Source organism: Mus musculus, chromosome 1, assembly GCF_000001635.26.
Source record: "Mus musculus strain C57BL/6J chromosome 1, GRCm38.p6 C57BL/6J".
Lineage (NCBI taxonomy): Eukaryota > Metazoa > Chordata > Mammalia > Rodentia > Muridae > Mus > Mus musculus.
The window spans coordinates 186,462,107-186,487,840 of NC_000067.6; the positions used below are offsets into that span (position 1 = coordinate 186,462,107).

General features: G+C 42.6%; 1 long non-coding RNA gene across 2 annotated transcripts; it reads right to left on the minus strand.

Annotated features, from left to right (window-relative positions):
- Nucleotides 1-1,733: 1,733 nt before the first annotated feature.
- Nucleotides 1,734-24,354, minus strand: Gm35426. Of its 2 annotated transcripts, none has more exons than XR_373805.1 (3): nt 24,129-24,354; nt 5,230-5,315; nt 1,734-2,037 (listed from the first exon to the last, which is right to left on the minus strand). It is a non-coding gene; the product is annotated as a predicted gene, 35426 (long non-coding RNA). The 2 variants fall into 2 exon arrangements; XR_373806.2 differs by lacking the exon at nt 24,129-24,354 and adding an exon at nt 18,505-19,852.
- Between the last annotated feature and the right edge of the window lie 1,380 nt (nt 24,355-25,734).

Sequence of the window (25,734 nt, forward strand, 5' to 3'; positions counted from 1 at the left end):
ATTTTGTTTAGATATCTTTTTTACTTTCATTGGATATTTTCTTTATCTACATTTCACAAGTTATCCCATTTCCAGGTCTCCTCTCCAGAATCCCCCATCCCATCCCCCTTGCCCTGCCTCTATGAGGGTGCTCCCCCATCTACCCACCCACTCCCACCTTCCCTCCCTTGCATTCCCCTACAGTGGGGCATTGAACACCCTCAGGCCCAAGGACCTCTCCTCTCACTGATGTCCAATAAGGCCATCCTTTGCTACATATGCAGCCAGGACCATGGGTCCCTCCATGTGTACTTTTTGGTTGGTGGTCCAGTCCAGTCCCCAGGAGCTCTGAGGATCTGGCTGGACACTGTTGCTCCCTCCATGGGGCTGCAAAACCCCTCAACTCCTTCAGTTCTTTCTCCAACTCCTCCATCAGGGACCACGTACTCAGTCCAAGGGTTGGCTGCAAGCCTCCCCCTCTGTATTTGTCTGGCTCTGGCAGAGCCTCTCTGGAGACAGCCATATGAAGCTTCCATCACAAGCACTTCCCAGCATCCACAATTGGCAACTGTATATGGCATGGATCCCCAGGTAGGCAGTCTCTGGATGGCTTTTCCTTTATTCTCTGTTCCACACTTTGTCTCCATATTTTCTCCTGTGAGTATTTTGTTCCCCAAAGCTCCCACACTTTGTTCTACCTTCTTCTTGAGCTTCATATCATCTGTGAATTGTATCTTGGGTATGCCAAGCTTTTGAGCTAATATCCACTTATCAGGGAGTGCATACCATGTGTGTTCTTTTGTGACTGGGTTACCTTACTCGGGATGATATTTTCAAGTTCCATCTATTTTCCTGTGAATTTCATAAATTCATTGTTTTTAATAGCTGAGTAGTATTCCATTGTGTAAATGTACCACATTTTCTGTATCCATTTCTCTGTTGAGGGACATCTGGGTTGTTTTCAGCTTCTGGCTATTATAAATAAGGCTGCTATGAACATAGTGGAGCATGTGTTCTTATTACATGTTCTGGGTATATGCCCAGGAGTGGTATAACTAGGTCCTCACTTATATGTCCTATTTTCTGAGGAACCACCAGACTGATTTCCAGAGTGGACATACCAGCTTGCAATCCCACCAGCAATGGAAGAGTGTTCCTCTTTCTCCACATTCTCGCCAGGATCTGCTGTCATCTGAGTTTTTGATCTTAGCCATTCTGACTGGTGTGAGGTGGAATCTCAGGGTCATTTTGATTTGCATTTCCCTGATGACTAAGGGTGTTGAACATTTCTTTAGGTCCTTCTCAGTCATTCAAGTTTTCTCAGTTGAGAATTCTCTGTTTAGTTCTATTTTTAATGGGGCTATTTGGTTCTCTGGAGTTTAACTTCTTGAGTTCTTTGTATATATTGGATATTAGCCCTCTATCAGATGTAGATTTGTAAAGATCTTTTCCCAATCTGTTTGTTGCCATTTTTTCCTATTGACAGCATACACCAGCTGGTATGAGGCTTCCAACACACATACAGTAGAGGACTTCCAGGCCTATGTTTATTCAGAGATGATACACCTAACCCTCAAGAGACTGGAGGCCCCAGGGAGTTTAGAGGTCAGATGGGGTAGAGGATAGGGGCATCTATGTGGAGACGGAGTGTGGTGGGGAGGAGATGTGGGATGTGGAGCAGTTGGAGGGTGGGAAGGGAGGGGTGGGGAATGGAATATGGAGTGTAAAAAAATGAATTACAAATAAAATTAAATTAAAAAAATAGTTAGAAAATGGCAGCTTCTCCACACCATGATTTTATACAGAACTAATAGTCTTTTAGCCTTTTCTCGTATTCATAAAAATACACTTGATTCAAATGAAAAGAATCTGAAGGTGTCACTGAGAGCTCAGGGAAGGACTAAGGGGCAGCGGCAGCATTTTGGTTCCTTCGTTACCTAGGCCAACGAATGGGATAGTGGAAAGCCCAGATGGAGGAGAGACACTCGTCCTTGCTTCACCTCTTCACTGGATTTGGAAGTTCAGAGGAATGCTTGTGGTGATTTGTAAGTCCTTCACCTATAAAAAGTGAATTAAAACAGACTCAGTCTCAACGCCATTGGGCAGTTACAGGGATTCAATGTGTTAACAAGAACTCAGAATAGGATCCCTCATGTATTTGGTATGCCAGAGTACTAGATACTTTTTCTTGAGGACTGGACCTAGAACCATAAACTCTTGGCATGCTATTATGAACAAGGAAGCTGTCAAAGAACTCACTTCCTGTGACCAGAAAAGGTAACTGGACAGATCGATAGAAAAATGTTATGATAACCCACAGGAGGAAGAAGAGAGGAGGGGCTGGTGAGAGAGCCATGGTGATGATGACCTGAAGACTCAAAGCAGTGAGAGTAGCAAGTGGATTATTAGTGAGCAAACTGGGGAGCTCTGGGACAAGGCAGAATGCCTAGTGACAGTCTAGTCACACCAACGTGAGAAGGCAGGACTGTACTATCGCCGTCTTACCAGGGCAAAGGTGCCTGTTTGGAGACTTTGAAGTTGAATGTGTTATAATGAGAGACAAACTCTGTCTCCTAATCCAACAGCACAATTCACTGCTGTGTGTTTGATCACGCTGCAAGTCTAGCTGCCTGCTGCCTGAGTCGGTATCATCTCCTGCCTAAAAGTCTTAGAAATCATCCCTTTACTTAGGCTCCATTCTCCTCCGAGGACATAAGCTTCCACACAACAGCAAGAAGCAGAACAGAAATCATCAGCTGGAAGGGCCTCCAGAGGTTTCTGACTGACTGCACTCTGTGAACACACCCCTCACAGGTTTCTCAGGCCTCGCAGGATGTGGCTATCGATCTCCTTACCTAAACCTTCTCACCACTTGCTCCACAGTCACACTTTGTCCCCTGCAAAGTGCAAACTCATGGTGTGACTATGAAACGCCTCCACAGGCTCATGTGTTGGGGACCTGATACCCAGGTGATGACGTTACTTTCAGAGACCATGCAAACTTTAGAAGGAAGGTCTTAGCTGGAAGAAGACCACAGGGGTTGCCTCCCCCACCTCCCCTGACGCATAGGACCAGTCAACCAGGGACTAAATCATCTCACACTGAGAGTCAAGCTAGCTCGAGTTGTCTCCAGAAGGCTCACTGTCATACGCATGCAAGGTGTGACATATGCACATCTAGTCTCCTGTACGTTATCCCATCTGCTGATGGAAACACCATTCCACCAGTCCTATGCAAGCCTCTGTTCTTCCTTGCCCATACCTATTCTTGAGAGCCATCATGTGAACAGCCAGCCCGAGTGGCCTTATATTCCAACCCAGGATATTTTCTGCACTGATACTTGTACTCATTTTTTTCTCCAGTGAACTTAACAACTAGTGGAGATCAATTCAATTATTTTTGATAAGTATGATAAACTCGGATGTTGTGGGTAATATCTACCTCAGTAGCTGAGAGCACTTTTGTTCAGAATAAGAAAACTCAGCCCGTTCTTCCTTTACGGAGAGACTTAAGTGGATTTGATAGCAGCTGGAACAGCCACTTTTGAAGGTTGGGTGTTCCTAATCTGGGCATTCCTCCACTGTAATATAAACCCACTGGGAACAAGAAGAACTCATGAGAACATAAAATCCATTCTGCCAGCTGAGTCATGACTGAGGATGCTCTGTCCTCTGACCCAGGTGTCTCAGATCCCATGTCCCTATGGCACGTGACTCACAACTTGAAACAGAGTAATCGTCAATATTCTTCACAGTGAGGAGCGTGGTCAAATTTTCCTCTTATTTTCTGCAAGTCTAGCAACTAACTAGAAAATACAACTACCTGTTTTGCAGTTGATTGGCCATTTAAGCGTATTCATCCTAGCCCTTTGCTCAAAGTAAATATCCACTAGCACTTTACATTTATTTTGTTTTTCCATGCCAAGGTTCTATTGAATGAGCACCGGCCCCCCCTCCCCCACTACATACAACATAAAAAGAATAGTCAAAGGATAACATGCCCAATTTAAGGAAGTGAAGAATAAACTATGAAGCATTGATTCACTTCAGCATTTAGGTTAGAGTGGAAGAGCCACACCGGTGCACTCTGCCTTGCACATTGGAAGCTTGTGCTCAGTCAAAGACACAAGAAGCATCCTGGGCAGCTCAGATAATCCTGCAATGCTCTTCTCAGCTTAGCAAGGCTGGCTTGGGAGATGTTTGCTGCCAGCTCTTCCTCTTATTGTAAAGGCCAGCTTCCTCATCAAAGGGGATGCTTGTAATTTGAGAAACAATATTTTTAAAGCTGTCAATAAGCCTTACTGTGTGCTAGACACTCAAAGAAAGATGGAGGCGGCCCATAAACCATGTGTAAAACAATTAACAGTTATAAGCCCTGCTAAGAAGCAGTTACATTTTTAAAACTCCATATTCTCTTGAGACATGAGAGATGGCTCTGCAGTTATGAATGTTGACCAGTCTTGCAGAGAATCTGACTTTGGTTCCCAGCACTCACCTGGTGCCTTTAACTCTAGTTCCAGAGGATCTGATGCCCTCTTCTGACCATTGTGTTCTCACATCATGCATACAGTTCAAAAAACCTCATATGGGCTCTCACACACACACATATTTAAAAAAATAACTTTATCTTTTCAGACTTGAACATTCTTAACCATTTCTAAATAACAACCTTTAGAAGAAATGTGGACAGAGCGAGTATATTTTATATTACTGAAAACGAGCAAACCATCAAAGACAACTGAACATGACCATTATTAGGCATAGAAGAGTGTCAAGTCTTTGGGCTGATGATGTCTGGCTGAATAATGAAGACACGCACATCATGAATTATTGTGTATCCATCCCATTAAAACGTATTGCTTTTTCCCTGCTCTAGAAAACTTGTTCACTAATTGTACTAATTGTTTTAAATGAGATTTGCACAAAATTTTCACTTTAGTTTTCTCGCTCAAAATCAAATACAAATGCATACAGTTTATAAAATGTAAAAAAAATGAAAGTTGATGATCCTTTTTATATCTGCTGATGTGTTAATCTGCCAAGTGTTAAAATGTACTCATTAAAATTAAAAGGTATAATAAAAAGCATTTCTTTAAAACCTAAATAAAAATATGGAAATTAAGATAAAAAATAGTTTGAAAATACAACCAATTGTTGTTGTTTTTTAAATTAAAAAACTATTTACAATCCTTGCATTCAAGAATCACTTAGCTGACTATGAGAAGATTCACTTTCATATTTGATACCCACCTTGTCTAGATTTCCATCTTATGTCCAAGTTGAACAGTAATTTGAAGCAACATACTCCAATGCAGGACAGAACTTGACTGTGTTGTCTTAATTATGAGGGGAAAAAAAAAGAAAGATACAAAATGTTATTCTTCACATGCTTTCCCTGACTTCAAATCTAATCCTCTCTTAAAAGGAGCTCGGTGGGGCTGGACAGAGAGCTCAGAAGCTAAGAGCACTTACTGCTCTTGCAGAGAATCTTAGTTAGGTTCTCAGCACGCACACAGAAACTCAGACCCACCTGATTCAAATCAGGGTATTTCAAATCGCAGGGTATCCCACAATAGCATCTGTGGGCTCCTGCAGACATGTGGTACACATAGCCTCAAGCAGACTCACACACATGCACGTAAATAAAAATGTAACATACTAAGATAGACTTCCCTATAGAACAGTGTATCTGGCTGTATTTGACATTGACATGTTTTGAAGTGGGTAGGTGTGCATAGACATAGTGACAAGACTTATAAAGATGACATCTTTGTTCTTAGGGAGTTTATACTGGTATTTATTGATTCTAATAATCTGCTGTTTCCCATCTGTGTTATATAGGAGATGTTCTTCTACAATATTCCTCCACCTTAAGCCCTCAGCAGACATGATCTTCCTGTTCATCTCCTTCTCTTCTAAGCTACCCGGTGCATGCCTACTTGTGATCCTAACCCTTGGTGGCTGAGGAGGGAGGATTTTGAAATTAAGGCCAGCCTGGGCTACAAAGTGAGACCCCGTGTCACAAAAAATAAAAATAAAAATAAAAAGGAATTTCCTTGAAGTCATACATCCTGTTCATGTGCTTGGGTTAGGCTTGTCAGTCCTCTGTGGTTAGGGGTACTACAGAGTAGATAATAAAGTGAATGAGACTAAAAACAGGGCAAGTTTTCTTTGTACATCGTACACAGGCTCCCTTCTCAAGGAAGATGACTTCTTCTTGTTGGTGGTAGTTATTTGTTTATTTTTGATATTTTAAGATTTTATGTGGAGGAGTGGTTTTTTTTCTGCATGTATGTAAATGTGCTGAGCGTGTGGCTGGTGCCCATGGAGTCCAGGAGAGGGTGCTGGGTCATTCAGGACTGGAGTTGGAGATGTTGTAAGGTACCATGTGGGTGCTGGAAGTGAAGCCAGGTACTCCATAAGAGTAACGAGTGACCCGGATGGCTGAATCACCTCCTTGGGATTTTACTTTAGATTTTGTTTGCCCAAAAGTGACACTGATCCCTTGTAAGTAGTGTCTTAGTGCCTCATTGCACACAACAGGCTACATTTTGTTAGGCAGTAAGCCCTTAGTATAAGCTCGTTGTACTGATGTTCTTATTTGGTGCTTACAATATCAATAGATTTCAGTTCTGAAAAGCTTTCGATGGTAAAATACCTTGCCTCTGACAAGATTATTTCAAATATTTCTAGATAACTAAAAGCATACATGTCATTTACAAACACGTGTGAGTGTTGTCTTTCTCTCAGTCTGGCTCCACCCTCCCCAGTCTCCACAATTTCCTGAAAATAATAATAATAACGACAATAACAATAATAAACAAACAATGAAGTGTCACCAGTGGAGAAAATGCCCAAATAAGGAATGACTGCGTACTGAAGTCACAAGGCTCCGTGGGCAGTTATTGAACCCTGGGAGTTAAATCCAGCTCTGCTCACTCTATAGAAAGGTTTCTGACACTTTTGTGACTGGCAAAGCTTCAGCGAAGTTGTAAATAATGGGATGTATTGTTGCTGGTGTTTTTAAAAATAAGCCGCTGTTCTGCCACCGACTTCTCTATCAACAAAGGTTTAAACAGAAAGTCATTGGCCACGCCTCCACTTCCTTGCTTGGAATCACATTCTGACTTTTCTCTCTGGGTGTTTCAGTTACCTTGACTGGCAATGAGAGCCATTTTAAAGCAAGTCTTTTAGGATCCCAGAGGAGCCTATGAAAGAAGCCGGCTTTGTCCTGATGGCCTTCTGATCCAAGTCCCTGAAGCATAGACAGAATTTTGGATTTCAAAAGACATCAGATCCTCTAAGGACACCAGGCTTCACCGACTCCCACCACCTTCTCCTCGAACTGCCAGAGAGGAGCGGATTACCTTTCCACATCAAGGTCAGAGGCAGCACGCCTCAACACTGTCTGTGTCAGCCATTGCTGTAAAGAAACTTGATTTCTTCCCATATTCCCATCAGATAAATAACAGAAGGCACCTGGCTGCTTGGTCATTTGAGCTCCAACTTTTCACAAGCTCTTGAGGGACATGAGAGAAAATGATGGATGTCATTACAGAAGATGGATGGTAGCTCAGGAGAACGTCAGCTAGGTTCGCGTACTCTGCGGGGCACGTTAAATGGAGTGTTTTGTTTGCATGGATTTTAAAAGCATATCCATCTGTTGGGGCTGAGACGCGGGTGCACACACCCCCTAGCACTGGGCTGCGCTTTTGAGGTCAGTCTGATGAAACTGGATGGAGCTACAGATTTAGTGCTAAGGGCCTTGAGGGCCAAACTTACACTCTTTAAATCTGTCATGTTTAGCAACTATCAGCAGAAAAATGAACTTGGAGTTGTCTCGCGGAGACAATTTGTTTTCATGGCTGCATTACTTCTCTCTCCCTCCTACCGGCAGAGTCCGTATGCCCTTCAGTCTCTGTACCTCAAACATCCCCAGCACGTGCAGCCAATAGCAACCGTCCTCTCTTCTGCAGGTCCTTTGCCTCCTACACTGTTGGATGGAAATTAATCAACAGTCCGTTGTTTCAGTTCTGATGTTTTTGCCATCATTGTTGTTGTTGCTGTTGTTATAATTGTGGGTGTTTTTCCTATACATGTGTCTGGGCATCACATGTATGCCTGGTGCCATGGAAGCCAAAAGAGGGTGTCAGATCATGTCTTAGTTAGGTTTTCATTGCTGTGAACAGACACCATGACCAAGGCAACTCTTATAAGGACAACATTGAATTGGGGCTGGTTTACAGGTTGAGAGGTTCAGTCCATTATCATCTAGGCAGGAAGGTGGCAGCATCCAGTCAGACGTGGTGCAGGCAGATCTGAGAGGTCTACATCTTCATCTGAAGGCCGCTAGGAGAAGATTGGCTCCCAGGCAGCTAGGCAGGGTCTTAAACCCACACCCACAGTAATACACCTACTCCAACAAGACCACACCTCCTAATAGTGCCACTCCCTGGGCCAAGCATATACAAATCACAGATCCCCTGGCACTGGAGTTACAGATACTTATGTGTGGGTGCTGGGAATCAAACCCAGGTTTTCTCCCAGCGCGGTCAGTGCTCTGAATGACTGCATCATCTTTCTAGCCCTATGTTCTTATATTTTTAAAACTAAGTTGTTCAAAACTGTTCAGCTTTTCACATACTAATGCTTTATTTTCTCAATTAAATTATCTGTTTATGGGAATGATCAGCTCTGCCTCAGTACCACACTTACCTCATCATCATGCCACAGTAATCTTTTATATTTATTCCTTCTTCCCTGGAATGTAGTCTAACATGGCAGTGACTTGGCTTGAGATAGATAGATAGATAGATAGATAGATAGATAGATAGATAGATAGATAGACAGATAGAGATATAATATATTATATATTATAAATATTGTATAGTAGTATATATATTTTATATACAAAATAATATTATACACACACACACACATATATTGTTGGGAAACCCAGGGTCCCATGTATAACAGGCAAATATCCTACCACTAAGCTACCCTTCCATCATCTGATATCTTCAGATGAAAAATGAAACCTAAGGAATAGAAATAATGACTGGTTGGTAGAGCATGTAATTAGCATACATGAAGCCCTGAGTTCAGTTTCCTGCAAAGCATAAAACTAGGTGCCTTGGCACACACCTGTAATACCAGGACCGGGGAGCTGAAAACAGGAGGGTCAGGGGTTCAAGGCCAGCCTAATCTACATAAGACAGTTTGTGAGAAGAAGAAACCTCACAGAAAGTCCCGAGCAGATGAATGGGTGACTGAGTGAATGAATGAATGAGTGAATATGGTTTCCTACTTAGTTTAAGTAGCAACATTTTGTCATCATTTGCTTTAGCGAATACGGCATCAATCAGAACCTATATCGAGGCTGAGGTGTCAGGCTCTATATCCAGAGACACACATTCGAATCTGCTTCATTTTCTGGCCAGCCAACATGGTGAAATCCATCTGCACCTCTGAGCCTAGGCTCCATCGCCTTTGAAGGAGGGCAGCAGGTTCTCTCCACAGGAGCAAAAACACTAATGTCTGAGTGTCATGGCTGCCATTTGCCCCCTCCTCCTTTCCCCCCCTCCCCCTTCCCACCCCACCCCCACTGCTTCTTTTTTTTTTTTTTAAACAAGAGCTGAATTGAGGCCTAAGCCGAATCGAACGCAGACAAAATAAAACGGGATTTTAAAAAATATTAAAAACCTTGTGGAGAACGAGTAGATTTATTACTGCTAATATATTTTCAGTTGTTCTTACTGTCTTTTCTGGGCTTCAGATCTGAAGAAATCGCTGCTCCAGAACCGGATCAGTAGAAATCGGTGCCTGGGCTCTGAGCTTTGCAATGTGTTTTGGCAACACGTGTCTCCGTTTTTCTGCCATTTTTACATAAATATGATATATTATTATATAAATACGTTCAAGAAAAAATACAATCAGAACCTCCCACGCATGAATAGTCTTTCTTTCTTTTAGCATGTGCCTGTGATTGTTCGTGCGTTTGTGCATGGGCATGTGTGGGTTGTGCTTGTGTGGTTAAGGTGTAGGGCCACTGAATAGATAGCCCTGGGTGTCTTTTCTCAGGCAGTGCCCACTTTTATATTTTTTGAGACAGGTTCTTTTACAGGCTTGAAATTTACCAAATAGGCTAAACTGGCTGGCCAGTGAGCTCCAGGAATCCGCCTGTCTCCACCTCCCCAGTGCTGGGGTTATAAACATATAACATATGCCACCACCACCGTAGGCTTCTGATTGTGGGTTCTGGGGATCAAACTCGAGCGCGGCGGGGGTGGGGTGGGGGGAGGGTTGCAGTGCTGGTAAAGCAGGCGCTTGTTGTGGAGTGAGCTTTCACCCCCACATCTATGCCTGTGCTTCCCTATCCGTTTCCCAGCTTTCCTCAATAGCCCAGTTTCCTCTTGTTGTTTCTCAGAAATGTAGCTAGACATCAAAATGAGAAACATGGCAGCAAGGCCAAGGAGGGAACTTCTGAGTTTCCCAAATCTGCATGCATTCATGCACTGATTGTGCATGCGTGTACATGCATGTGTATGCCTGTGCACACATGTTTATTCTGTGTTGTCTTACACACATAGTTCCATTTAGCCCTCAAGATGGAAACTGCTTTGTCCCCAAAGAGCCCTATATGAATTCTTTACAGCCACCTCGATGTTCTGCGCCCTTCCATGGCCATATCGACCCCCAATCTCTTCTCTATCTCTATTTCTATAATTTCATTACTTTGAGAATGTTGAATGAATGAGGTCATATGATGTAGTGTTTCGGAGTCTTTTTAACTCAGCATAATTCCCTTCAAATGGATCCAAGTTTTTGCCTGTATCAATCGTTTTTATTCTTGCATAACATTCCTGGTGTGGACTGTCACAGCTTGTTTAACCGTTCACCTGTTGAAGGACATCTGGGTTGTCTCCAGTTCTGGGCTGCTGTGACTGAAGCTTCCATGAACGTTCATACACGGGTTTTGTGTGAACATAAGTTTTCATTGCTCTGGGACAAATGCCCGAGACTGCGGGAGTGAAACTGTATGTAGTGCATGCTGAAGCTTTTAAGAGTCTGCCAAGCCGTGCTGCAGAGAGGCCGCACCGCTCTGCCTTCCACCAGGAATGTGAGCGCAGCTGCTTTCTTTCTGCGTCTTCACCAGCATCTGGTGCTGCCACCACTCTGGGTCTTAGCCACTCACAGGCCATGAATTATTTTAAGTTTCAATCTCTTACCATCTAATGGCCTTGGGTATCATTGCCTGTGGACCTTACTTAACCACCACGTGGTCCTCTGTAAAGGAATGGCGAGCTAAGACTGGTCAGAGTGGATATGCTAACTGTGAGTAGATATACTATTTTAGCTTCCATATATGCATTGCCTGGTCACGTGACATGTTCTGTGTCAAGTGTATTTCATCTCTAGGTTTGCCTGAGAGACCAAGCCCTTGGGATGTGCGGTGTAGTAAAGATCTAATACAGCCACAGGTTGCATTAGTAATCTTCTTCAGACACTGTCTTAGATAGTTCTAAATGAACGTCAGGCCTTTTCAACAAGCTTCAAGTGCGTGCACATGCCAGAATTTCCTCTTTTGTGGCTGAATGTATTTGCACTGCTCTTCGCTCCTCAGTGTCCTGTCTGGATGAACACTGTCGGGATTCCTGCTTGGTTGTTGAGAGTGCTGGAGTGGAGCTACCTCTTCCACACACTTACCTCATTACCTAGGAAAGCAATTATCCCTGGGTCTCTTGTGGCATTACTACGTCTGACTTTTTAAAGGAATCTTCATGTTCTTTTCCACAATGGCTATACTAATTTATAATTTCTTGAAGTAGAACAGAGAATAGAACCAGAGGAGGTGGTGGGACTTTCCAGAATGAACAGATAGAGAGAAATTGGTTGCTGTGCAAAGCTATCACTAGACAAAAGGAATACGTACTGTTCTAGAGCACAACAAGAATGTGTACTTAAGGATAATGTGCCATCAACATAAAAAGGGCTGATTAGAGTTTTAAATGCCTCAGCACTGAGACATGATAAATGCGTGAAGTAATGGCTATTCTAACTACTCAGTTGCTATTGAAGTGGTATAAGTGTGTGTACTATATCTTTCACCTTTGAGATTTACAAGGAATATCATTTTATCATAGAACATCCTAAGTAGTTTTGAACATAAAACTTTATGTTTAAATATGAGGAAATAAGGAGAGGGAAGAGAAGAAGAAGAAAGAAGAGGAAGGAGAGAAGAAAAGGGAGGAGAAGAAATAAGAGGAAGATGAGCAGAAGCTGAAAGAAAGGAGGGGCAAGGGGAAAGCAGGGGAGAAGAGGTAGAAAGAGAAGGAGGGATTAATGGCAAAAGAGAAGAAAAAAGACAAAGCAAAAGAAAGTCTTTTTAGTCTATTTTTTAAATCTGTTTAATCTTTAGTTATGTTTTGAAATGTATAAGCCCACATCTCAAGAAAGTGAGTCACATAGGATTGCTCAATCCCATTAGCAAAAGACGTCTATCAAGCAATTAAATCCAACCTAAAGAAAACTACCTGGATACATTACCAGACTGGGGTTCTGAGTCAAATGAAGGATAAGAGAAACAATGCCAACCCCCTAGGGGTGTTTGGGAGACTCATTCTCTTTTTTGTTTCTAATGGAGCCAATCTCCAATGTTGTAGGATGTTTTGATTTGTTCTGTTCTGTTCTGTTCTGTTCTGTTTTGTTTTGTTTTGTCTCTGACCAGTACCCTTGAACTTGGAGGGAGATGAAGTTCCTGAATACTACTGTACACATGACAAATATAGCCACCTATAGACAGATGTTTCTACACCTCTAGAATGTACAACACCCAAAAGTGTCAGCCAGCAAGACAGACACTTGTGAGGTCTTTCTCTCTCTTTCTCTTAGTCTCTCAGAGCACATGAACCTGACTCTGCATCCTCTTCTCACAATAGGACGTTGCTATGGAAACAGGGAGTTGCTATGGAAACAGGGAGCTTCTTTCTGGGAGACTAGATGCAAAGGACAGAATGGAGTCCTGGTGGCACAGGACTTTCAGGGCAGCTGAAGAAGCTTCTGGTTTGTCGGGAATCCCTTCCTGTGGACTTCAGGACACAACATCTCAACAGTCAATTGTTTGTCTTAAGCACCATCCATTTGACCTAATCAGAAAATATTGATTTTATGAATATATATTTATATTAGAAATAATTCACTTAAAAGTTACCATTTTTTAGTAGAATTAGTGACCAATTGGAGAAAAGTAAACAACTTCTGTTTAGCTTAATAAGTAGTGTGGTTTTTCTCATCAATATTCAAATTATTAGAATCAAAAGAACCAATATAACTCACAACTTTATTTTTTTAACTTTTTCTTGGTTCTTTGTGAGTTTCAAATCATGCACACCAACCCCACTCATCTCTCTATCCCTTCATATCTTCGCCATCTGCCCTTGCAACCTCCCCTCCAAAAAATAAAACAGAACATTAAAAAAAAAAAGTGTCATGGAAGTTGTCATGTGTCCCACAGTACATCCCTCAGTCTACACATCTTAACTTGCGAATGGTCATTGCAGTGAGTCATTGGTTTGGCTTCTGCTACACCATCAATACTGGACCCTCACGGGAACCCTCTCAGATATCCTGCTGTCACCCTGTTTCCTGCAGATCTTGAAGCTCTGGATTTCCAGGACTGGTTATCTCATGTGCTTCAGCAGTTCACCGATTGGGGAGAGGTGAGGTTGGCCAACTGAAAGCCCTAGACCTGAGCCTGGGAAGTTGCTGAGTTGGTTGCACTGCTAGATCTCCTCCACCACAGCACACAACCAGGGTGAGCTTTCCAGCATGGCCTTGGCAGCAGGGTGAGCTCTCCTGTACTCCTGCACTTGGGCCAGCTCACGGTTGCCTTGGCCATCAAGGCCAGCTCTACTGTGCTACCCAGGCAAGGTGCAGGGTCTGCTCTCCTTAATGTTTCAGCCAGTGAGAGGTGGGGCCAGCTCCCCATAGTGCTACAACCAGTGAGGGGCAGGGGCAACTCAGCACAGACCTTGGACACCAATATGGTCCCAGGCAGCAACCCAACCAGGGACATCCACATGGTCTTTAGTGGTAATATGAGCCATGAACATCAACACAGTCCTGTTACTGGATATTTGATCACACTTGAACCCTGAGACTGTGTTATTTACTGAAGAAAATAAGGAAATCCTTTAATCCCAAACAATGAAGGTTAAGTTAGTTTGTAGAAGAAAGCACCCATGTTGGAAAGTGATGTCTAACTGAGTGGCAGACAATCTGAAAAAGGTTTGGTCAGAATAGGATCTGCCCCACTCTCATTAAAAGAGAGAGGAAAGGGAGGCTACTTCAGGGGTAGTACATAGAGGGAGGGAGGAGACAGTTTTCCTGGGAGAGTTTTACAGAGACAGGTTGCAGAGAGACAACAAACTAGACACAGGTGAAGACAGAACAAGCCGGAAAATGAGAAAGAGCCAGAAGATGAGAACAGATTACCAGAGTTAATTTGAGGCCAGCAAAGCAAACAGTCAAAGACTGAGAAAGAGAGGCCAGGTTGAATCAGTCAGCTTGGAGAGGAGTTTGAGGCAGAACAGCTAAGTTGAAATAGCCAGCCAGAGTTCAGAAAGAACAAGAAAGGGTGAGCTTATTCAGCAGCAAGTCTCAGAGGCTGAAAACGTTCTAGGCCTAAGTTAGATTGTACAGAAGCTGGAAGCTTCCATAGGGCTAAGGCTAGGCCTAGGTGAGTAGATAGAAGCAGTAAGACTTGGAGATGGCAACTACCTCAGGTGAATCAACATTACACCACTGCTGCTGCATCGCCATGATCCCAGACATGGCCCTCAGTGGCTGCATGGGCTGGGATTCCTCCATGGCATCGGTGATGGGGCCTGTTACTCACATCAGGCTGTTGCTCTTTACTCTCACATCTCCAGTTCCACCTCTATAATGCTCAAACTGTTCTACTTCTCTTTCTCTCCCATCCATCCACCACACATTCACACATGTAGTAGCTCCCAGTGAAGGCAAGCCGTGTGGTGGTGGACCTCTGGGTATCTTCTGCCTGCCCACGCCATAAGGCATGGCATTGAGACAGATTCCTGTTGTCTTCCTCCTCCAACTTGCCTTGATTATGTAACTTTATTTAAGGCATCAGGAGAAGGACAGAAGGCTTGGTCTGACCTTAGGTGGGACCATGGTTATGCACAGTAAGGAGTATCTTGACACTTATGTGCAGATGGCAAAAAGCCTACAGAAGAAGATAGGATGTGCACCCTTACAAGGACTACCATACCATAGTCCCTCCCTTCCAAAACTGGTTAGCAGGCATCAAGGGAAGCTGGGAAGTCTGTTAGCAAGAAACTATCACCCAGTAACATGCTCAGCCTTTAACTAAAACTATAGTCATAGTTTCCCTCCTTTTGTTTTTTTGTTTGTTTGTTTTTGGGTTTGTTTTGGAGACAGTGACCTATGTGTCCCAGGCTGGCCTATAACTCACCAAATAGCCAAGGATAACCCTGTGCTTTTTATCCTCCTGATTACAGGGTGCACTGTAACTCATCAATGCAATGCAGGAGATGGAGCCCAGAACTTCAGCCTTGCTGAATAAGTACTCTATCAACTTAGATACCTTAGCCACAGTGCCACAACCAACCATATTTTAACCTATTAGAGACTCTTACTATTGAAGTGATTCATATTTTAAATATCATTCAGGTCACGAATTATATAAGGATTAAATTTTGATCCAAACCATTGGCAGAAAGAATGAAAATAAAATTGTCATTTAAATGAATTCATATAATCTACTCATTTTTTTTTTCAGCATGACTTTCTTGTTCAAAGCTAATCAAAGCAAGCGTACTGGGTTTTGTTGTCTAAGATCTTGCTTCAAATCAAGGTTTGAAATAATAGCCAAACTGGTTAACTGCTGGCTCATGAGCAAAAATGTGTGTGTTTAATTGAATTTATGCTTCTTTTAATTAGCTGATTGTACCCTTGGTCCAGTCTTAAGATGCCTCTTAAAAGGCAGTTTGAGAGTGTCTTAGTTAGGGTTTTATTGTTGTGAAGAGATGTCATGACCACAGCAACTCTTACAAAACACAACATTTAATTGGGGCTGGCTTACAATTGCAGAGGCTTAGTCCATTATCATCACAGCATAAACCATGGTGGCATGCAGGCAGATTTGGTGGTGGAGAAGGAGATGAGAGGTATACATCTTGATCCCAGGCAGCAGGAGAGAACTATATGTGTTTTAGACTGGGCATAGCTTAAGCATTTAAGATCTCAAAGCCCCACCACCACAGTGATACTCTAACAAGGCCACACCTCCTACAATAAAGTCACACCTCCTCCAGTCAAGCCACACCTCCTAAAAAATGCTACTCCCTAATGCCAAGCATATTCGAACACATGAGTCTAATGGGGCCATTCCTACTCAGACCAGCCCAGAGAGTCCATGGATATTCTCAGGACATTGACTTCAAGCCCAGGACAGCAGCAAGCTGCCTCTGAGGAGCCCTGGTTTCCTGATCCAAGCCTCCTTCCCACCCAGGATCCCTTCTTGGGAACCAGGATGCAGCGTGACTTGGAAAAATGACCCCAGCTCCCAGGTGGAAAGCAAAAGTCAGCAACTTGGAGACTGGAACGCCCTCCAAGCCAAGGCTTAGTCACCCGTGTCAACAATCCAGATGCCAAAAGCAAAGTCCTGTGAGAGAAGGAAACCGGAAATAAGCAGTAAAAGCCCTAGGGCCCCACTTGATTCTCTCCCACTACAATCCATGTGACATTTAATTAGAATGGTTTTGTGGCTATTTATAAACTCTGTGTTCAATTGTGTGTGTTTGTTTACATGCACATTTATAAATAAATGTAATTAAAACTTCTTGAAATAAATACAATCTCAAAACAAGATGCAGAGGGCCAGGGCTTCCGTGTGGTATCATAATTTTCCATGAGCTGCGGAGCTGCCAGAGATGTTGACAGGCAGTTGCATGACCACTGACACTACAAATCATACAAATGACCTTTCACCTTGCAGTGAACTTAACAAGTACTAGCTTACAATCACGTTGGAGTCATGCATGGAAGGCCTCTGAAAGGAATCAAAATCAAATCTAAGGCAAGTCATTGGTGTCTTAATCAATGTCCTATAAACCTAAGAGGTAGTCACACCAGATCTGACGTGGTGGTTCAGATTTCCAAATACGTGGAGGTAGAAGGATTGTTGGATCACAAAGTTACATCTAAGTGATTTTTTTGCTTATCTTCCAGAAAAGGACTTTGTGGACCACTGAGTCCAGACACATTAAAAGAAATTAAGTGTACTTGAATCCTATTAAAGATACCACTGACAAATATTTTTTAAAGATTTATTTATTTATTATATGTGACTACACCGTAGCTATCTTCAGACACTCTGGAAGAGGGCATCAGATCTCATTACAGATGGTTGTGAGCCACCATGTGGTTGCTGGGATTTGAACTCAGGACCTTCGGAAGAGCAGTCGGTGCTCTTAACGGCTGAGCCATCTCGCCAGCCCGACAAATATTTTTAAAAATATATATACAACTTAACTACTCAGCAAAAAGTAACTACAAGATTCAATGCCAACATGGCCAATTAACCAAAACTATCTGCAAATTAATATTTACAGAATAAGAGGAATTGCCTAACAGGAATATTGCCTGTCATCATCAGAATACCATCAGTCCTAACATTAATGTGTAAGTTGGAATTCAGTTGTCTAAGTTTCATTTAGATTCTGCAGTGTAGAAGGTAGATACTTATTGTTCATCCTGACTATGAAAGCTAGCTACCTGATTCACATCACTGCTACTGAAGGGAGAAATAACACACACACACAGAGAGAGAGAGAGAGAGAGAGAGAGAGAGAGAGAGAGAGAGAGAGAGAGACAGACAGAGAGAGAGAGACAGACAGAGAGAGAGCATACATACTCACAGAGAGATGAAGATAGAGAGACACAGAGATAGAGAAAGACAGAGAGTCACAGGGACAAACAAGAAGTAATAAATCAGACAAATGAAAGGCCAGGAGTGGTGGGTCAAGAAGGCAGGTGAGCATGGAGCCTAACGTCATCTCTTCTGCTTCCTGCAGTTTTGCTCTTAGGCAGAACTTTGCCCTTTAACTATGAGGAAAGAATCCAAAGAAACAGTTTTAGTAGTATAAACAACACATTGCAAAGTCTTTCAACACCCAAATAAACACAAAAGTTTTGGAGTATGTATATTAAGAGGAACACACACACACACACACACACACACACACACCAAATTAACATGTTAAAGGGTTATGGATCCAGAAAATCTAGAATCTAACAAGGTATAAGCTCTTCTCCATCACTCAAAAAGGGCAGAGCCAAGTATTCTTTAACTTGTTCTTTTGAAGGTCCCCTGAAAGTCACATTTAGAACTTCAGGGCACTGATTATCGCCCAGTGAATAGAGCATACTGTACTGACACTTGTCGACTGGGTTCTTAAACCATTTTCCTAGCAAGCATCTCACCAAGGAATGATCGTCAACTTGGAATGATCGTCAACTTTACTGGCAGTTTCTGGAATCAGGTTCAAAGACCGGGCCTAGGTTGATATCATTCTCCCAAATTAACTTCGGTTTGAAAAGTAAATCTCTTCAGCCTCTTTTAGGTGCATATCCTAGGATTCAAATTAAGAAATTACAAGGAAAAGAAAAAATTAATAAATACTGAATACCGTCAGGATGACTGGAATGGTGTGGACAGACAAAAGACTGAACTTAAGCCTCTCACACCAAATATCAGTTGTGTGTTTTTGTTTGTTTGATTGATTGATTGGTTGATTTGAAACAAGGGTGTATGCAGCCCCAGGCTAGTCTTGATCGTACCAGGTGGCAGAGAGTGGTCTTGAAGTCTTAATCCCAAGAGGGATTATAGGGCTAAGTCACCACAGCTAGCTCTCATTTGTACAATTGTGAGCAATATGAATTCTCTTTTCAGCCCCAGTTCACAAAGGAGATTAAAGCCTTCACTCTATAAGTTGGTTAGATATAGCACTAAATTTGGTAAGAAATAAAACCTAATATGATGATCTGACATGATAGCTGGTAGACGCTCATGAAGTGTTGTTATAATAGTATGAGCATTTTGTAGAGCTGTCTCCAGACATTGCCTTGGTATTCCAATGGCTTTAAGGGGAGTTCAAAATCAATAGTAAATCGTATGTAATCTAACCCATGGGACCTCAAAAATGGGTATATAGCTCTTCTCAGTAAGTCTCACTTCTAGATGGGAGCTTGCTTCCATTTGAAATGTAAACCAGTTTGATAGGGGAGTAGATTGTGCCCTGAGGATCAAACCTAAGCCCTCATGCATGCTAAGCAGAGAGATGCTTGCTTGTCTGCCTGCCTGCCTGCCTGCCTGCCTGCCTGCCTGCCTGCCTGCCTGCCTGCCTGCTTGCTAGCTTGCTTGCTTATGAATTTTACTCATTGTCTCCTCAGAAGCTGCACTCTCTTGCTTTCGGGAAGATAATGATTCAGTTTATACATGGACCCTTAACAAGACTTGACACCTTAAAAGCGATAGCTCCACACTGTAAAGGTTAGGCCATTTCTAGGGTATTTGAAACAGCATCTAGAAAGTGAGAACACAAAGTGTGTTGGGCGTGAAGGAAGGTGGATGACTGTGAGCTCTGATAGCTGACACTTTTGATTTGCTTTCATTTTGATGTAAAGTTTAGTCCGTTCCATCCTGGATTGCAACCATCCCTCTAAGAGCACGAAGTTAATGACTGGTCCTTATGCCTGGCGGGACTTAGACCTGTATTTCTACATGTCCTCAGAATGGTCATCCTGTGACTTGGACAATGTCATTCCCTGTTGCACAGGCCCACCACAAGCTAGCCTAGTATTTTTCAGAACAGTGAAAACATACCAGCAGATGCCTCCAATTACACAACCATTGTATTTAATTGTGTCAGCTCTGGGATCCATATACGTGTATCTCTCTTTCCTTCCCTTGTTCTCAAAAAGCTTTCTTTACAAGTATTTATTTGATTTAATATGTGACAGTTCCAAGGGCCCCTAGCACACTCGGTTGTGAAGGCGTGATGATGTGCGCTCGAGATTTTAACCTAGAGCAGTTGAGAAGTCAAATTGGTGGTTTCACCTCGGCAGTATATTTTAGAATTTGAGAAAATGATGCTTAGGCAATTAGGCTGCTCTGTACACCCAGCCCCCAAGCTCAAGGTCAGCCTGACACTCTGAATGGTTAAATCATCCTTGGCAAAGAGTCTAAACTTGGCAGAAGCTCCGTAATGAGAAATCCAGATGACTGGTATCATTTGTAATCCGAGTGCCCTGCACTTAGGGAAGGGCCGGTTTGTTTTTAGAAGAAATAGCAATGACTTAAAAGCGGTCATTAGGGATGTTTAAGATTTTAACTGTTTTGACACTAGATGTGGGCTTCCCCCTTAATGGCACCTTTTAGCATTAAACCATACACATAAATAAGCCGTGTGGGCTGTCTGCAGGCAGCTCACGTCTGCTCTTTATGACGAAAAGGATCCCTCCAACTTCTCCCCCTGCTTATGCAGAATGAGGGCTAGCTCTAAAATGCACGTTAGACTTCACTTTCTTTAAAAATGCAGAAAACAAAGCACCAGTCTTTTGGGTACCTGGTTTCTTTTGAAAGGTCAGTGGTCACATCAAGGAAGCATCAGTAATGGCGTGGCTTCTGCAGGGACTAAGGTCGTCGTGGGAATGAGAATTCCAGTTCATCAAGCCACTTATCTGCTGGCCATTTAGTAAATCCAGACTAAGTCGACAGTATAAGAGGTAATGACCGATGGCTCACTGCATTTACCCAAGTCTGAATCTCTAGGCCATGAGCTTCCACATAGCACATTCAACCTCCTTAGGAACTTATCAGTGACAGGGGACAAAACAAGTGGCAACGTAGCCATTAATCAATATATAAGATTCTCCAGCCAATTGACATAGAACAGTACCTTCAATAACTCCATGCTGACCCAATTCTATTTAACTCATCCATTCCCAAAGAAAGTCTATGAAATTAGCAAGGGAACAAAGAAGGACACACAGTGACACAGTGACACCTTCCATGCTGTAGTAATAACAGACTTTCTCAAACAGAAAATAACTTTAGGGGGTTGTTGTTGTTGTTGCTGATTTAGTTAAAGAACCAAAAGATCAATGTCTTAGTCTCAGTCTTATATAACTTAAGAAAAATATTTCACCAGTAACCTCCTAGTTCTCTGAATGTATCCTACGAATGAAACTGATAAGAGACAAATTAATAAATCTTGCTGAGTGATATGAATTTCTTTACACACGTGGAACATCTCAGGAAAGAAGTGCAAAGTCAGGGAATGTGAGTCGTGGAAGCCTGTGGACCACTGTAAGGACAACAGATTGTGAAAGAGCGGCTGACAAGATAGAACGAAGAGGGCTCTGACTGCTTGAGTGCTAAGTTGTGGGAAGCTAGCCGCAAGGGGAATGGAACTAACAGAAGAGCTGGTGTTTTTACGGCTGGTTTATGGAGACTCCGTCAGGGTGACTTTCAGTTTTCATAGCTGTAAAGCTGCTCTCACTTCTTAGGAAGACCTTTCTACTTTTAGTCCAACAGGAGCTGTTCCAAGAAGGCACCTTTCCCATTTGGTTCTTTCCTTCAGCTCAAAATGAAACATTGAGTCACTTTGACATGCATGGGGTCAGCATCCTTTGATCTTCTCATGACTAACTGCTCATGGACTATTCTTCCCAGGGTCAAATTTATTTTATTAATTTCTTTTTTAGCTAGCCTAAGAAATAATGGTATCTTTTCTAACACCTTGTCATTTGGGTTTGTCTCATTTGTCCCCCTTTTTTCTCTCTCATTCCTCCAACCCCTTCCTGCCCATGGCTACTGCTTTCTCCAGTTTCCACTTTCTATGTGTTGGTATCTGAGATCCAGCTCCCTCTGCAGTAAAGGAAGAGACTGGGACAGGATGGGTTTCTAAAATGTTTCTATGCTGATCTTAATCCTTGTTGTTTCTCATGGATTTTGCTTGCACTCACTGTATACAGCTGCATATATGTTTCATGTATATATTTCATATATATTCACACACACATAGAGAGAGAGATAGAGAGAGATAGAGAGAGATAGAGAGAGAGATAGAGAGATAGAGAGATAGATAGAGAGATAGAGACATAGATAGATAGAGAGAGAGATAGAGAGATAGAGAGATAGAGAGATAGATAGAGACATAGATAGATAGATAGATAGATAGATAGATAGATAGATAGATAGATAGATGAAATGCCAAGTTTCTGGTTAGTTTTACATTAAGTTGACACATCTAGGGTCATCTGAAAAGAAGAAACCTGGTTGGAGAAGACTCTATTAGCCTGTAGGCTAGTCTGTTGGACATTTTCTTGATTAAACACTGACATGGGTAAGTAGTTGCACCCTGGTAAAGTGGTCCTGGGTTGTTTTAAAAACATGCCGAGCAAGCTTTATGGCAAGTTGGTAAGGAGCATTCCTCTACAGTCTCTGTCTGCTTCCACTTCTGCCTCCAGGTTCCTGCCTGGAGTTGTCCCCCTGTCTTCTCTCATTTTTGCATTATAATCTAGGAGCTATAAGCTCAAATAAACTCTTTCCTCCCCTAGTTAATTTTGGTTGGTATTTTATTAAGGACATAAAAATGGAATTAAGATTCCAAACATAATATTCAGAGACCCTTTCTAAAAACAGCTGCACATTCAATAACATATTTACATACGATTTTCACAGGGTGGGAGAGAGATATGAAGAACTCACTCCATGTGGGCAGTGAGATGACCTAACACTATTTATTGAGGATATCTGCCTGGAGTAGAGATAGCACATTGTATGAAAGCCAATCAAATGACTAGACTGTTACCCACCATCCCCTGCATGCCACCATGCCATGCTGCCTTTCTGTAATCGACACTGATATTTCTGAGCAAGAGGGTAAATCAAGACAAGTCAAGTTTTGATCTGTACCCAAGGGTACCAAGGACTGACACAATGCAAGCGCATCCCTCATCCAATTTAGAATGTAGCAACTCACACAAAGTGAGAACCCCTAACCCAAAAGCCAGAATCTGAAACATTCCAAAATTAACTGAATTTTGATAAAATGCTAACAGGACATCACATGTGGAAAATTCCACACTTGACCTCAATTGTTAGGTCACAGTCAAAATACAGGCAAGCAAAAATATTCTTAAGTAATTATCCTCAGGCTATGTATATCAGGTGACCATGAAACTTCATTCCTGTCCCCAATACACACACACACACACACACACACACACACACACACACACACAAATAGGTAATTTGAAATTGAAACACACATCTGATCCTAAACATTTCTCTAAAAGGAACTTGCACTGTAGTTGCAAATGGGCCCATAAGAGTTTTTGTTTTAGAAGAATGTGTCTGTCTGGGGTGAGGAGAAGGCTCATGGCTGTCTTCCCAGCACTTAGGAGTTCGAGGCAGATTACCATGGATTTGAAAACAGCCTAAGCTCTATGGTGAGACCTGTCTCTACAATGGGGGGGGGGGGGAGGGGGGTCGGTGGTATTTATCTTTATGTCTCTGGTGAAGCTCTAGTTTTTGCAGGCAAAATTATGAAGAAGGAAATTTCCGGGCTTAGTTTCAGACGAGAAATGCAGATGTAAAAGGCAGCAGAAGTGGACATTTGGCAGATGGCACTGTCTCCATCAGGAGCCATGGGGTTGTAAAAGAGACAACCAATAAGATCCTTCAACCAAAACCCCCACTGAAGCAAGGATACTCTTCCAAGCAAGAAGGAGGACACTTATTTCCAAAGTACTGACAACCTATCACAGAGGGAAAATTAGCTGTAATGCCCTGTCCACAGGCATTCCCAGCTCTGTTCATAATCCACAGTGACAGCAAAGGCATCTGCACGCTGCTGGGAGGGCACCAGAGGACTTCATTCTCGGAATCCCCTCTCTGGTGCTTGAAGAAGGGTGTGCCCTTTCATGACTATGCCCTGAACTCCAACCAAGACCTGGTCACCAGGCAGCAGGTCACCTCAGGGAGCCGACAGGAAACTTCTTAACTAGTGCCAGCTGTACTGGACGGGGATGAAGCGTACCTCGGCTGGAGTCATTTGGAGGTTTCCTCAGACTAATAGGGATCGGTGGCTTTTTCTAATAAACAAGGTGATAGTGCTGGTCCAGGTGCCACAGCCCAGCTGCTCCAGTGGCTCAGGGAAATACCTGGAGTCGTCTGGCTTGCTTCAGTGGAGAGCAGGATTGGGACAATAAAAAGAATGGCTCTCAGAGCAGAGAGCTGAGGTGTCGTGCCTCTTCCAAAGGTCACTGGCGCTTTCCCAAATTCCAGAAGGAGATCGGGGTAAGAACATGAGGGGCTCCCCACCCCTGAAACTCTCCTCTGGTTTACCCAGTCAAACAGGCTTTAACAGGTGTGTGTCTACCCAGCAAGTATGTCTAGAGAAAGAAAATTAATCATATCATCAGACAGCTGGTTGTCACGAACGCAGCAGTAAATACGCAGTTGGGGACACATTTCACAAAAGTACCCGGGTGGAGATTGTTCTCTCTCCCTCCCTCTCTCTGTCTCTGTCTCCTAATCTCTGTCTCTGTCTATTGTTGTCTCTCTGTCTTTCTGTCTCTCTGTCTCTCAGCCCCTCCCCCGTGTGTGTGTGTGTGTGTGTGTGTGTGTGTGTGTGTGTGTGTGTGTGTGTTCTCAGTATTCTCCCACTGGGGGAGGAGTACAGAGTTGACCATCGAGATCAGCATCCCAGAAGGTGCACAAAACTGAGAAACACAAGATAAGACACAACAACACCCTAACTGAGCAAAGAGCATGTATATATATATATATATATATATATATATATATATATATCATCATATACATATACATATACATATATATATATATATATATATGTATATATATATATATATATATATATATCATATATATCTGCCATGGATGAATATGATGGAGAAACACAGGCATTAAACATGTCAATGAGTTTGTAACTGAGGAGAGAGGACAATAGGAATAAAAGTATACAGTCAAATGAATCTTGGAGAATGTAAAGAAGGCCTCGTCTACAAAATACATGCCAAGCAAGCATGAGGACCCAAGCTAGAGCTGCTGAACACAGGCTTGTTAAAAAATAAAAATAAAAAGGCCAGCACAGCAGCGTACATCTGTAAGCCCAGCACTGTGGCTGCTTAAACAGGAAGACCCGGCATGGCCTGCACCCCCGGTGGATTTCACATGCTAGTCCTTTATCTGCTTTTTGATCTCCAAATACCCCTCTCCATTGCATGAGGTGGGTTCTTCACCCTGCCATGTTGGATGGGATATCATATGTAGCTATACTCTTTTTTTGTGTGAACTCTGGATCATGTCCACAAATCTTGTTTCCTACACCTATATCATGGGGTGAACCCCGCATTATTTTTCCCTAGCTTTGCAATTTCAGATATTGCGTTCATATATTTATTCTACTTAACTTGAGTTCTGTATACAATATGGAATAGAGATGCAGTTTCGTGTTTCTGCACATAGGTGTCCAGTTTGCTCTGTTAATAAACTCAACAGTAGTTCTACATGTATAAATATGAAGGGCACAGCCATTCTGGTCAGCTTCTGTTTTGCTTGGAGGAAAATATTCCCATAGCAAAGATCTTTGGAATGTAACACTTACCTCTATCCCATTG